At 44.3% G+C, this 10,216-nt stretch overlaps 1 protein-coding gene across 1 annotated transcript in view; it reads left to right on the plus strand.

The window, feature by feature from the left end:
- Positions 1 to 10,216, plus strand: part of LOC127008353 (kinesin-like protein KIF2A) — a 70,905-nt gene that overhangs the window by 1,038 nt on the left and 59,651 nt on the right. The gene's annotated exons all lie outside the window — the stretch shown is intronic.

The following is a 10,216-nucleotide window of genomic DNA, read 5'->3' on the forward strand; positions in this document are numbered from 1 at the left end:
TGGTGAAGCATAGCATTTAAACTTTCCTGGAAACATGCTGCAGGAAGTCACACAAAGACCCGTAGTGATGCTTTTTATTCCCCTGACAGTCTCCTCTTCATGAGTTTTGGGTTTCAGGGAGTAATTAGTATGGAGTTGGGAGTAAATATATTATGTGGTGGTTCCGTGGAGTTGCGTGGCTGGGTAGGAAGCAAGAAAGGGCATCAAATGTTTTCGTGAGGATAGTTTTAACAACCGTCCTTTCTTTTCAGTTTCACGTGTTCCTAGTCTGCCTTTTCACCCTCCTATACAGTTTTATCTGGTGTATCTTCTCTGGGCATGGGTTTGGGTATACGTGTGTGTGGGTAGCGTCCGTTAGCAGTGCAGGATTGATCGTGTTGAGGGAGGCAGTTGGGCCGCGTGGGAACCTGTGCTTTCTATGGCTGGCTTTGTTGTCTCCTGTATGATGTCTGCGGGGTGGGCCGTGTGTGCTGCTTGCCAGATGTGTGTATCCATGTAGCCAGGGATAGGGAAGGCATTCTTATTTATTTACTCTTACATGGTTTTATCTTGTTGACTGATTAGTAAGGTTGACAGCTTATTAATCAAAAGCATCTCATTGTTTCCACACTTTGTTTTGACCTATATAAACTGTGTAGCCATTCTTATTTATTTTTTACAGTTTTCTCTTATCAATATCTTGTTGACTAGTTAGGTTACAGTAATTAAAACTATTTCATTGTTATTCTCACACTTGTTTTAATCTATAGACACGGTAAAGGTGTATGGAAGTTGAGCCCAGACAGTCATCAAATACATATTGCCCCATCAAAACCTCGTAGATTCTAAGTTTCTGCTGTTTGGTGGTTTTAAGGGTATTTACCTTGGATAGCAGGATCAGGGGTTGGTCAGCTGTGTGCTCTTACCCTTTTGTTTTTGTATGAATGAGGCAAAAACTAGACATGTCTTGTCTTTTTGTGTTCTGAGTTTACCATTTTACCGTTGATGAGGTTTCAGGCCCCGCTCAGCTACAGTGCTATCTGACTTGAATTTCTATTAGCTTTCATCTCCTGCAGTGACTTGAATGCTCACAAAATACCAATAGTTTCTGCTCAAGGGCCAATGACACGAAGATGAACATAGCGGCTACATGCAGCTTTATTTTACGCCCCTTAACTTTACATTTACTATTGCCTGGTTTGGCTTATCATGCATCTCTTATCTGTTAGGATGAGATGATGGGAAGGAATTATTTATTTTTAACTGGCTAACTCCATATGGCTGCCTTCATCGTTAGTGTTAGTTAATATATTGTGTACATTATCAAGACATGAATGCAAAATGTTAGGTGATCATGACTAAATACATAATATTGTTTACTTTCACACTTTGTCCTGATTCACCAGTCGACGAACAATATGCCTTGGTGATAAAATTTGTCCTCAACCCTCTTAACACCAGCTGCTAAGAAGTGTTGCATTGCGAAACCGTCAGACGCTGATACATATAATTTTCGTCGAGTTTATACCTGAAGTCCGGGTTTTGGATTTAGGCTGTACAGGACCATGAAGCATAAACATTAAAATGACTGCCTTTCACCAGTTTGACAGGATTCCCTTCATGTGTGTGTGTGTGTGAAGGGCTTCCCAGGAGGTTGGTGTGGTGGCTCTGGCTGTGACATGATTGTGTGGAGTTGTTGCTCGCTCTCACTCTGTCTCTTTCTCTTTGTGTCCTGACTCAGCCTTGTTCACTTGATAAGGAGTGCTTGCAAATAGTGCCTGGACAGGACTGACTGACTCTCTCTCTCTCTCTCTCTCTCTCTCTCTCTCTCTCTCTCTCTCTCTCTCTCTCTCTCTCTCTCTCTCTCATTTCTTATCTTTGCTCTTCTCTTACTGACCTTGTTTCTTTGCTGTACTCTTACTTTCATATTTCCTCTTCACTCTTCTGTCTCCTCTCTCATCCTTTCCTCTCTTCTCTTTTCTCCTTTCCTCCCCTTTCTCCTCCTGTGTCCTCCTCCTCCTCCATGGCCCCAGCCTTTCAACATCCTCGACCTAACTTGACCTCCACCACCCAGGGGGAAAAAAAATGACAGGTTTCTTTTAGTTGCTTGATGGCTACCAAATATGGAAGCTAAAGACCCTCGCTGGTGGTGGCTGAAAGTTGTTTGTGTGTGTGTGTGTGTGTGTGTATGTAAAAACTGGACCGAGTTGGAGCGCTTATTGTGGTTATAGTTCTCATTTGGTTATTTGTTTTATTATTTTTAGCATAGACATGGGGTCAAAGGTCACTCTGCTAATTTGGTCTGTCTGGGGTGTGGGAAGCCATGCCTGAGTGTGTCCGTGCATGACCCCTCCACCTCTATCTGTTCCTCCATCTCTCCTCCACCTTGACCCACACACACCTGACGAGGGCTTTGTTTACCTGTTGTTTACCTGTCGAGAGGTGCCACGACTAATTTATTCCTCCCACACCTGGCGAGGCATACACACACACATGCTCATACACACACACTCATACGTTTTACCTTCCATCCACGGTGTTTTGGCTTATTTGTTGAGGTCATGGCAAGCAGGATGAGGGATTAGCTTGTCCCCCTCCCCCCTCAACTCCTTCAACCCCTCACCCCCCCTCTTTTCTATTTATAAACTCTTCTATCTATCTCAGTTCCTCCTTTAACCCTGTCTTTTTTTCTTCTTCTTCCTCTTACCCCCATTTTATTCTTTCTTTTATTACTGTCAACCTCCTTATATCCTTTTTTTCTCTATAATCTCTTCTGTCTATCTCAGTTCCTCCTCTAACCCCCTCTTTATTTTTCCCCTCTCACCCCCATTTTATTCTTTATTTTATTACCAACCTTCTTACCTTTTTTTTTCCCCTTACAATCTCCTCTTCTATCCCTCTGCTCTCCCCCTTTTTTTTTCTTACATCACTTCTATCCTCCTCTTTACCCCCTTTTCTTTTCTATACTCTCTTTTCTCCCTCTCAACCCACCCCCTCCATCCTCTTTTTTTTTCCTCTTTATAATCTTGTGTAGGCTGGAGAAGGGAGAGAAGAATTATATGAAGGTCTGAATAAGGAGTTGGATTTGGCGCTAAGCTGCTGATTCATTATGACTGCTGAGGAAGGTGTTGTCTCGCTGGTTGTTTTGAAAGGCTCCTCTGTACCTGCTGTCTCGCTTGTGCTGTTCTTGTTCTCCTTAGGGTACAGGAGGCGACATAAGGAAGCTGATGGATTTATTTATTTATTTATTTATTTATTTATTTATTTTATTTTTTTTTTTTTCTATAACAGCTTTATGAGTCTCAAGGATGCTATGTAGGGTAGGTATTCTCTTTAACGCTGATGGGTAATAGGTGCTTCAGTCATCACCTCTTGGTTTCCCTCTCCTGTTCTCCTTTTTTTCTGGTGTTAAGGAAGAAATTAAAATCATAAGAAAAGTATGTTTGTACATGCATCTATATGAATTGAAGTTAGATATCCTGCATTTAAGAATTTAAGGAAGTTCGTTGATTTGGGCAATGTAAACTTCATTATCATTATTATTATTATTATTATAAGAGACGAAACTAGTTGAGAGATAGAGGAGTGCAGACCTTATAGGCATCGGCACCATCAGAAAGAGCAACGTTAGCTTCTCAAGAGTGCCATTTCTCACAGGTAGAGGGAAGTAGAAAGAAGAAAGTAGAAAGAATAGGAAATTGTAGTAGCAGGGATTAGTGAGTGCTGTCTGTTGCCTCATTTCCATGGCTTTGCTCTCTCCTCAGGTCTCCAAATAAGCATAGGTTCTTTTCTTGTTATATGAAAGTTTACATATCAGGTAGCAGTGGCAGAATAGGAAATTGTAGTAGCAGGGATTAGTGAGTGCTGTCTGTTGCCTCATTTCCAAGACTTTGCTCTCCCCACACAGGTCTCTAAATATGTGTAGGTTCTTTCCTTGCAATTCAAAAGTTTTATGTCGGGTAGCAGTGGCAGAATAGGATATGGTAGTAGCAGGGGTAGTGAGTGCTGTCTCCTGTTGTGTTGCGTCATTTCCAAGGCTTTGCTCTCTCCACAGGTTTCCAAATACGTAGGTTCTTTCCTTGTAATTTGAAAGTTTTATGGATAGGTAAGGTAGCACTCCTGTCTGTTGTGTTGCATCATTCCCACAGCTTTGCCCTCACCACAGGTCTCAAAATACATAGGTTCGTTCCGTCATTTGTCACTAATTTTTCTTCCTCAAGCATCCTCACTTACCCTTGTGTGTTTGATGCTTTTTCTGCTGGCACTGAGACGGCCAAACACATGACTGGCAGCTCAGGGCCAGAAATGTCACTACTAATTTGGTCTGCCGGCGGTGAATTATTAACCGGTGGGAGAGGAAATGGACCTGTAAGAGATGCCACTGTAGTTAGATGGCCACAGCAGAAGTGTCTCCGTCTCTCCCTGTTCTGGCACTCCCTCTCTGCATATTCAGTCCTGCTACTTCCAACTCTCCTCTCTGCACATTCAATCCCGCTACTTCCAACTCTCACACTCCAATACTCACCCTATCGGCATTCATTCATTTTTATATTTATTTGTGCTTAGTAAATACTCTGGCCATACTTTTAAACATTTCAGCGGCCAAGCACACATATTTGACAAGGCTTTCGTAGGGGTTTGGGACATTTCAGGGGTAGTGAATATATTTCCGAGGTCGTCTTGTGCATAAGGTTCATGTGTAAGGTGAATATAGGAGTTTTTTGCCTTATTAAATAGGACGAAGCTGATTCTGGGTAGTGCTTTGTTTTCATTTCACATAGATGGTTTATTATTATTATTTTTTATTTATTTATTTATTTATTTTTATTCGGCACCAAATGACCGTGCAGTTGTGGCGCCAAGAGAGAATGCCAAAATAATCAATCACCTTTTATTTTATTTTATTTTTTAGAAGAGAAAACTCATCATCGTCAATCGTCATCAAAGACTAATACAAAAGAGGAAAGTAAAAGACAACAAGTATACTTTTTTTTTTTTCAGGAATAATAAATGAATTAGAAAAGTAGTAAAAAGTAAGTTGGGAAAAATTAAAAAAAAAATTGTACCAGAGAGAGAGAGAGAGAGAGACAGAGAGAGAGCATATTATTAGACAATCTCACTCTCCCTCTCTACATTATCACAAAATATTTTAAGGGAACAGGACACTATACTTTACCTACCTGTCCCCTCCCTTTCCTTTCCCCACTCCCCTTCCCTCTCCCCCTCTTCCCCTCTACCTATACCCCTCCCCTTCCTATACCCTTCCCCTTCCGACTCTAAATTTCCTCTTCTATATCATTCCCTTTTCCTCCCTTCCCCTTCCTTCTCCCTCACCTCCACCTATACCCCTCCCCTCTTCCTATACCTTTCCTCATCCCTTTCCCTCCCCTCGTCAACCCCTCTCTTTCCCTTCCCTCTTCCCCTCTTCTTCCTATACCCTCCCCATTTCCCTCCCCTCTTCTTACCCCTCCCTACCCTACCCCTTCCTCTCTCCTCTCTACCACAAAATTTAGTGATAAAACAAGATGAGAACAGTTTACTCACCCCCCCCTCTCTCTCTCTCTCTCTCTCTTTCCTCTCTCTCGTAACTTGCTTGTATTTCCTCAGAGGACGAGAATAAACGCAGCTGTATGTGTGTTTGTGTGTGTGTGTGTTTAGGTTGGGCACGTGCGCGGGGAAGGGAGGGTTGTTGGGTAGAGGACGAGGAGGAGGAGGAGGAGGAGGAAGGAAGGAAGAAGAAGAAGAAGAGGAAGAGGAGGAGGAGGTGGTGGTAGTTGTAATTCTCTTTGTGTGTGTGTGTGTGTGTGTGTGTGTTTAAGAAGGGTGATTCCGTGATTGTGATGTATAGTGACTTTGTAGTAGTGGTAATAGTGATGGTGTGTATTGATAGTGACAGTAGTAGTCTATAGTGCAGGGATGAGTGAAAGTGATGATGGTGGTGAGGGTAGTGGTGATGAAGGGGGCGCACAAAACTTAACAGAGATGGTTATGTCTCGTGGTGATGGTAGTGATAGTATAGTGTAGATAGTATAGTGATGTAGGGTGGGGTGGTGATGATGAAATGGTAGTGTTAGTTATGATTTGGAGTGGTGGTGATGGTAGTGGTGATGGTGGTGGTATAGTGTAGATAGTATAGTGATGGGAGTGATTTGAGGTGGTGATGATGGCAGTGTTGGTGGTGATAGTGGTGATGGTGGTAGTGTTAGTGATGATGGTGGTGGTGTGTGGTTAGTATAGTGATGGGAGTGATTTGAGGTGGTGATGATGGCAGTGTTGGTGGTGATAGTGGTGATGGTAGTGTTAGTGGTGATGGTGGTAGTGTTAGTGATGATGGTGGTGGTATGTGTGGTTAGTATAGTGATGGGAGTGATTTGAGGTGGTGATGATGGCAGTGTTAGTGGTGATGGTAGTGTTAGTGGTGATGGTGGTAGTGTTAGTGATGACGGTGGTGGTATGTGTGGTTAGTACAGTGATGGGAGTGATTTGGGGTGGTGTTGATGGTCAAGTATATAATGATTTGGGGTTGTGAATGATGGTAGTGTTAGTGGTGATGATGATGATGGTGGTAGTGGTGGTGATGATGATGGTGGTAGTGGTGGTGATGATGGTGGTGCTTCGTTCTAAAGAGTCGCCTCTGCTTCTCGGTAATTGGTTTGCTTGGGAATGACACTCAGGGAGGAGCTCAGTGCCCATCTAACACGAAACTTTGGCACTCTCCCATTCTCTCTCTCTCTCTCTCTCTCTCTCTCTCTCTCTCTCTCTCTCTCTCTCTCATTTTCTCTTTCCTTCCCTTCCTTTTTCATCTATTACCTCCCTTTCCCCTCATTTTCTTTCCTCCACTCTTCCTTTTTTCCCATTTACCTTGTTTTCCCTTTCCCCTTTCTCCCTTTCCTTCCTATCTCCTATTATCTCCCTTTCCTCTCCCTTCGTCTTGTCTGTCATTCCCTCCCTTTATTTCCCTCCAGCTACCCTTCTCTTACTTTCCTCTCCTTTTCCTATCCTTTATTTCCCTTCCCTTTCCTTCCTATCTCCAGTTATCTCCCTTTCCCCTGTCTGTTTTGTCCTGTTTCTCCCTCTCCCTTTTTCCCCCCTTCAGTCTCCCTTTGATTTCCCCTTTATATCCTTCCTTTCATCTCCCTTTATCTCCCATCACTTATTCTCTCTTTCCCTCCCTTCCCTTCTCTCCCTTCCTTTCCTATATCCCATCATCTCCCTTTCCCCTCCCTTCCTTCTCCGGCTTCCTCTCTCTCCCTCCCCTCCATTTTTTCCCTCGCCCTCCTCTTCTCATTCCCTCTCACAACATTCCTCTCCCTCCCAGCTTTTCCCTTCCCTCCCTCTCCCGTCTAGCTTCGGCCCGGCCAGCTGCGAGGCACGTGGTGGTGGTGGTGGTGAGAGGGATGTTTTGGTGGTGATGTAGGAAGTGAAATTGGTGGATAGGTATTGTTTTTGTTGTTTTACTTTCTTTATCATTCATTTTCTTGTCATTCATACTACTACTACCACTACTACTACTACTACTACTACTGTCATTATTTTTGTTTTGTTTACTTTCTACATTACTTATTTACTTTTGGTCATTAATCTTACTACTACTACTACTACTACTATTACTTCTGCTACTATATAAGGAAGATGCTGTTGGTTCTGGCCGCTAAGGTGATGTCCAAGGCTGTGTGTGTGTGTGTGTGTGTGTGTGTGTGTGTGTGTGTGTGTGTGTGTGTGTGTGTGTGTAGGTTTATGGATACTTATCTGATGCCTCGTACGGACCTCTATCCCCTACACACACACACACACACACACACACACACACACACACACACACACACACCATCACTTCACGCCTCCTGTCATGTCACATATTCCACACACTTCAGGTTTTGAGAGAGAGAGAGAGAGAGAGAGAGTTATGCTTGTTCTGTATACAGCCTCTTTGACACGCCTTTCTCTCTCTCTCTCTCTCTCTCTCTCTCTCTGACCCAAATGGTTAGATGTCACTTCTCAGCTGGACTTCCGGGGGTGCTGGGGGTGACCTCGCTGCCCCCCGCCCCCCTTCATATGCTGGCCTAATGCCCCCCTTCCCTTGCTTGGTCACCCTTCACCTTCCGTCCTCTCTGACCTTCCCTTTCCCTATATTTTCGTCCCTTCAGTTTCCCTCACTCGTATATTTGCAATTCGTTCCATCCTCCATCCTTCAACACCAGTGACTTTTTTCTATCCTCCAGCTCTCCCCTTCTCTTCCTTTACCCACCCACCTACCCTCCCCTGCCTTATCTCCCCTCCTCTTAGCTTCTTATCCTCCCTATTCTGTTTCTTCTCTCCCTTTTACCTACATACCTAGTTACCTCCCCTCCCCTGCCTTATCTACCCTTCTCTTTGCTTCTTATCCTTACTATCCTGTCTCCTCTCCCTTAATCTATCTGCCTACTCTCCCCTGTCTCATCTCCCCTTCTCTTAGCTTCTTATCTTTCCTATTTCCTCTTTTTTTTACTCCTTCCCTATCACTATCCTCCTCCTATTCCCCTAGTTTGCTTTCCTATTCCTTCTTCATTCCTCTTTCCCTTCTGTCATTTCTCTCCTCTCTTCCCCACCTCTTCCTCCTCTCCTTTCACTTTCGTCTCCATTTTCTCTCCCCTCTTGTCACTCTCCCTTACATCCTCCCCTCATTCTTCCTCTCCCCTTACCTCCTCCTGTCTTTCCTCCTTTCCTCCCCTTCCCTTCCTGTCATCCTTCCTCCTATCTCCTTCCTCCCCTGTCCTCCATTCCCCTCCATCTTCCTATCTTTCCTTCCTCTTCTCCCCTTACCTCATATCTTTCCTTCCTCCTCCCCTCCTCCTCCTCCTCCTCCTCCTCCTCCAGTTCTCAGGTGCATCTCTGATTTGGCTTCGTTAGGCTGTGTGTGTGTGTGTGTCAAAGGTGATTGTAACTTATTCTACACACACACACACACACACACACACACACACACACACACACACACACACACTTTCCACGTATCTGTGTTGCCGCATAAACTTAGTAGGTGTCATTTGTTCAATACTAGAGCCATCTTGACCTTAGTAGTAGTAGTAATAGTAGTAGTAGTAGTGATAGTAGTAGTAGTAATAGTAGTAGTAGTAGTAGTAGTAGTAGGGTATTGTAAGCTACCGGTACTTTTCATAACACCACAAGAATGAAGACCACTACTACCATCATCATCATTACCACCACCACCACCACTACCATCATCACCACCACCACCACTATCATCATCATCATCACTAGCAAACAACAATAACAATAACAACAACAACATTACCCAGAAAACGGCAGTTGTTCATCTTGATTTACATTGTGTGTGCGTGTGTGTGTGTGTGTGTGTGTGTGTGTTTATGACGGTGACCTCATCCTGCCTTCTTCTAGTCCTACCCTCCCTCCTCCTCCTCCTCCTCCTCCTCCTCCTACACGTTGTATTGGGGCGTCGACTAACATGGAGTGTGCGGGCGGGGCTCATGGTGGTGGTGGTGAAGGTTGGTGATGAGGGCAGGGAAGGAGGAGGCATGTGGTGGTGGTGATGATGGTGTGGTGGTAAAGGCTGTCCCGGTGGTGGTGAGGAGGCATGCGGTGGTGATGATGTGGTGATGAAGGGTATCTTGATGGTGGTGACAGCAGGGATAGAGAAGGCTTATGGTGATGGTGAAGGCTGTCCTGGTGGTGGTGAAGGTTGGTGATGAGGACAAGAATGAGGAGGCATGTGGGATGGGGGTGTGGTATTGGTGATGAGGTGGTGGTGATAGCAGGGATAGAAGAGGCTTATGGAGTTGTGGTGATGAGGTCATTGTGGTGGCGATGGTGGTGAAGGCTGTTAGAGGGTATAGTGGTGATATAATGGTGGTGGTAGGGGTGGTGAAGGGTCGGTGTTGTGGTGTTGATGATGGTGGTGATGAAGGATTTTAGAGGGTATGTATTGTGGTGATATTGTGTGAGGTAAGATTGGTGGTGGTGATGGTGATGAGGGATGGTCAGTGGTCAGTGCTATGGTGGTGATGAAGGATTTTAGAGGGTGGTGATGACATAGTGAAGGGTAAGATTGGTGATGACATGGTGGTGTGTGGTGAAGGGTTGCTATGGTGGTGATGAAGATGGTGATATATATCCGTTCTGGTTAAGTAGTATACATATCACCACCACCACTACTAATAACTATACCACCACTAACACCAAGACAACCACCACTACCACTACTAACAACTATACTACT

The sequence above is a fragment of the Eriocheir sinensis genome, chromosome 37, assembly GCF_024679095.1.
Source record: "Eriocheir sinensis breed Jianghai 21 chromosome 37, ASM2467909v1, whole genome shotgun sequence".
NCBI classification, from domain to species: Eukaryota; Metazoa; Arthropoda; class Malacostraca; order Decapoda; family Varunidae; genus Eriocheir; species Eriocheir sinensis.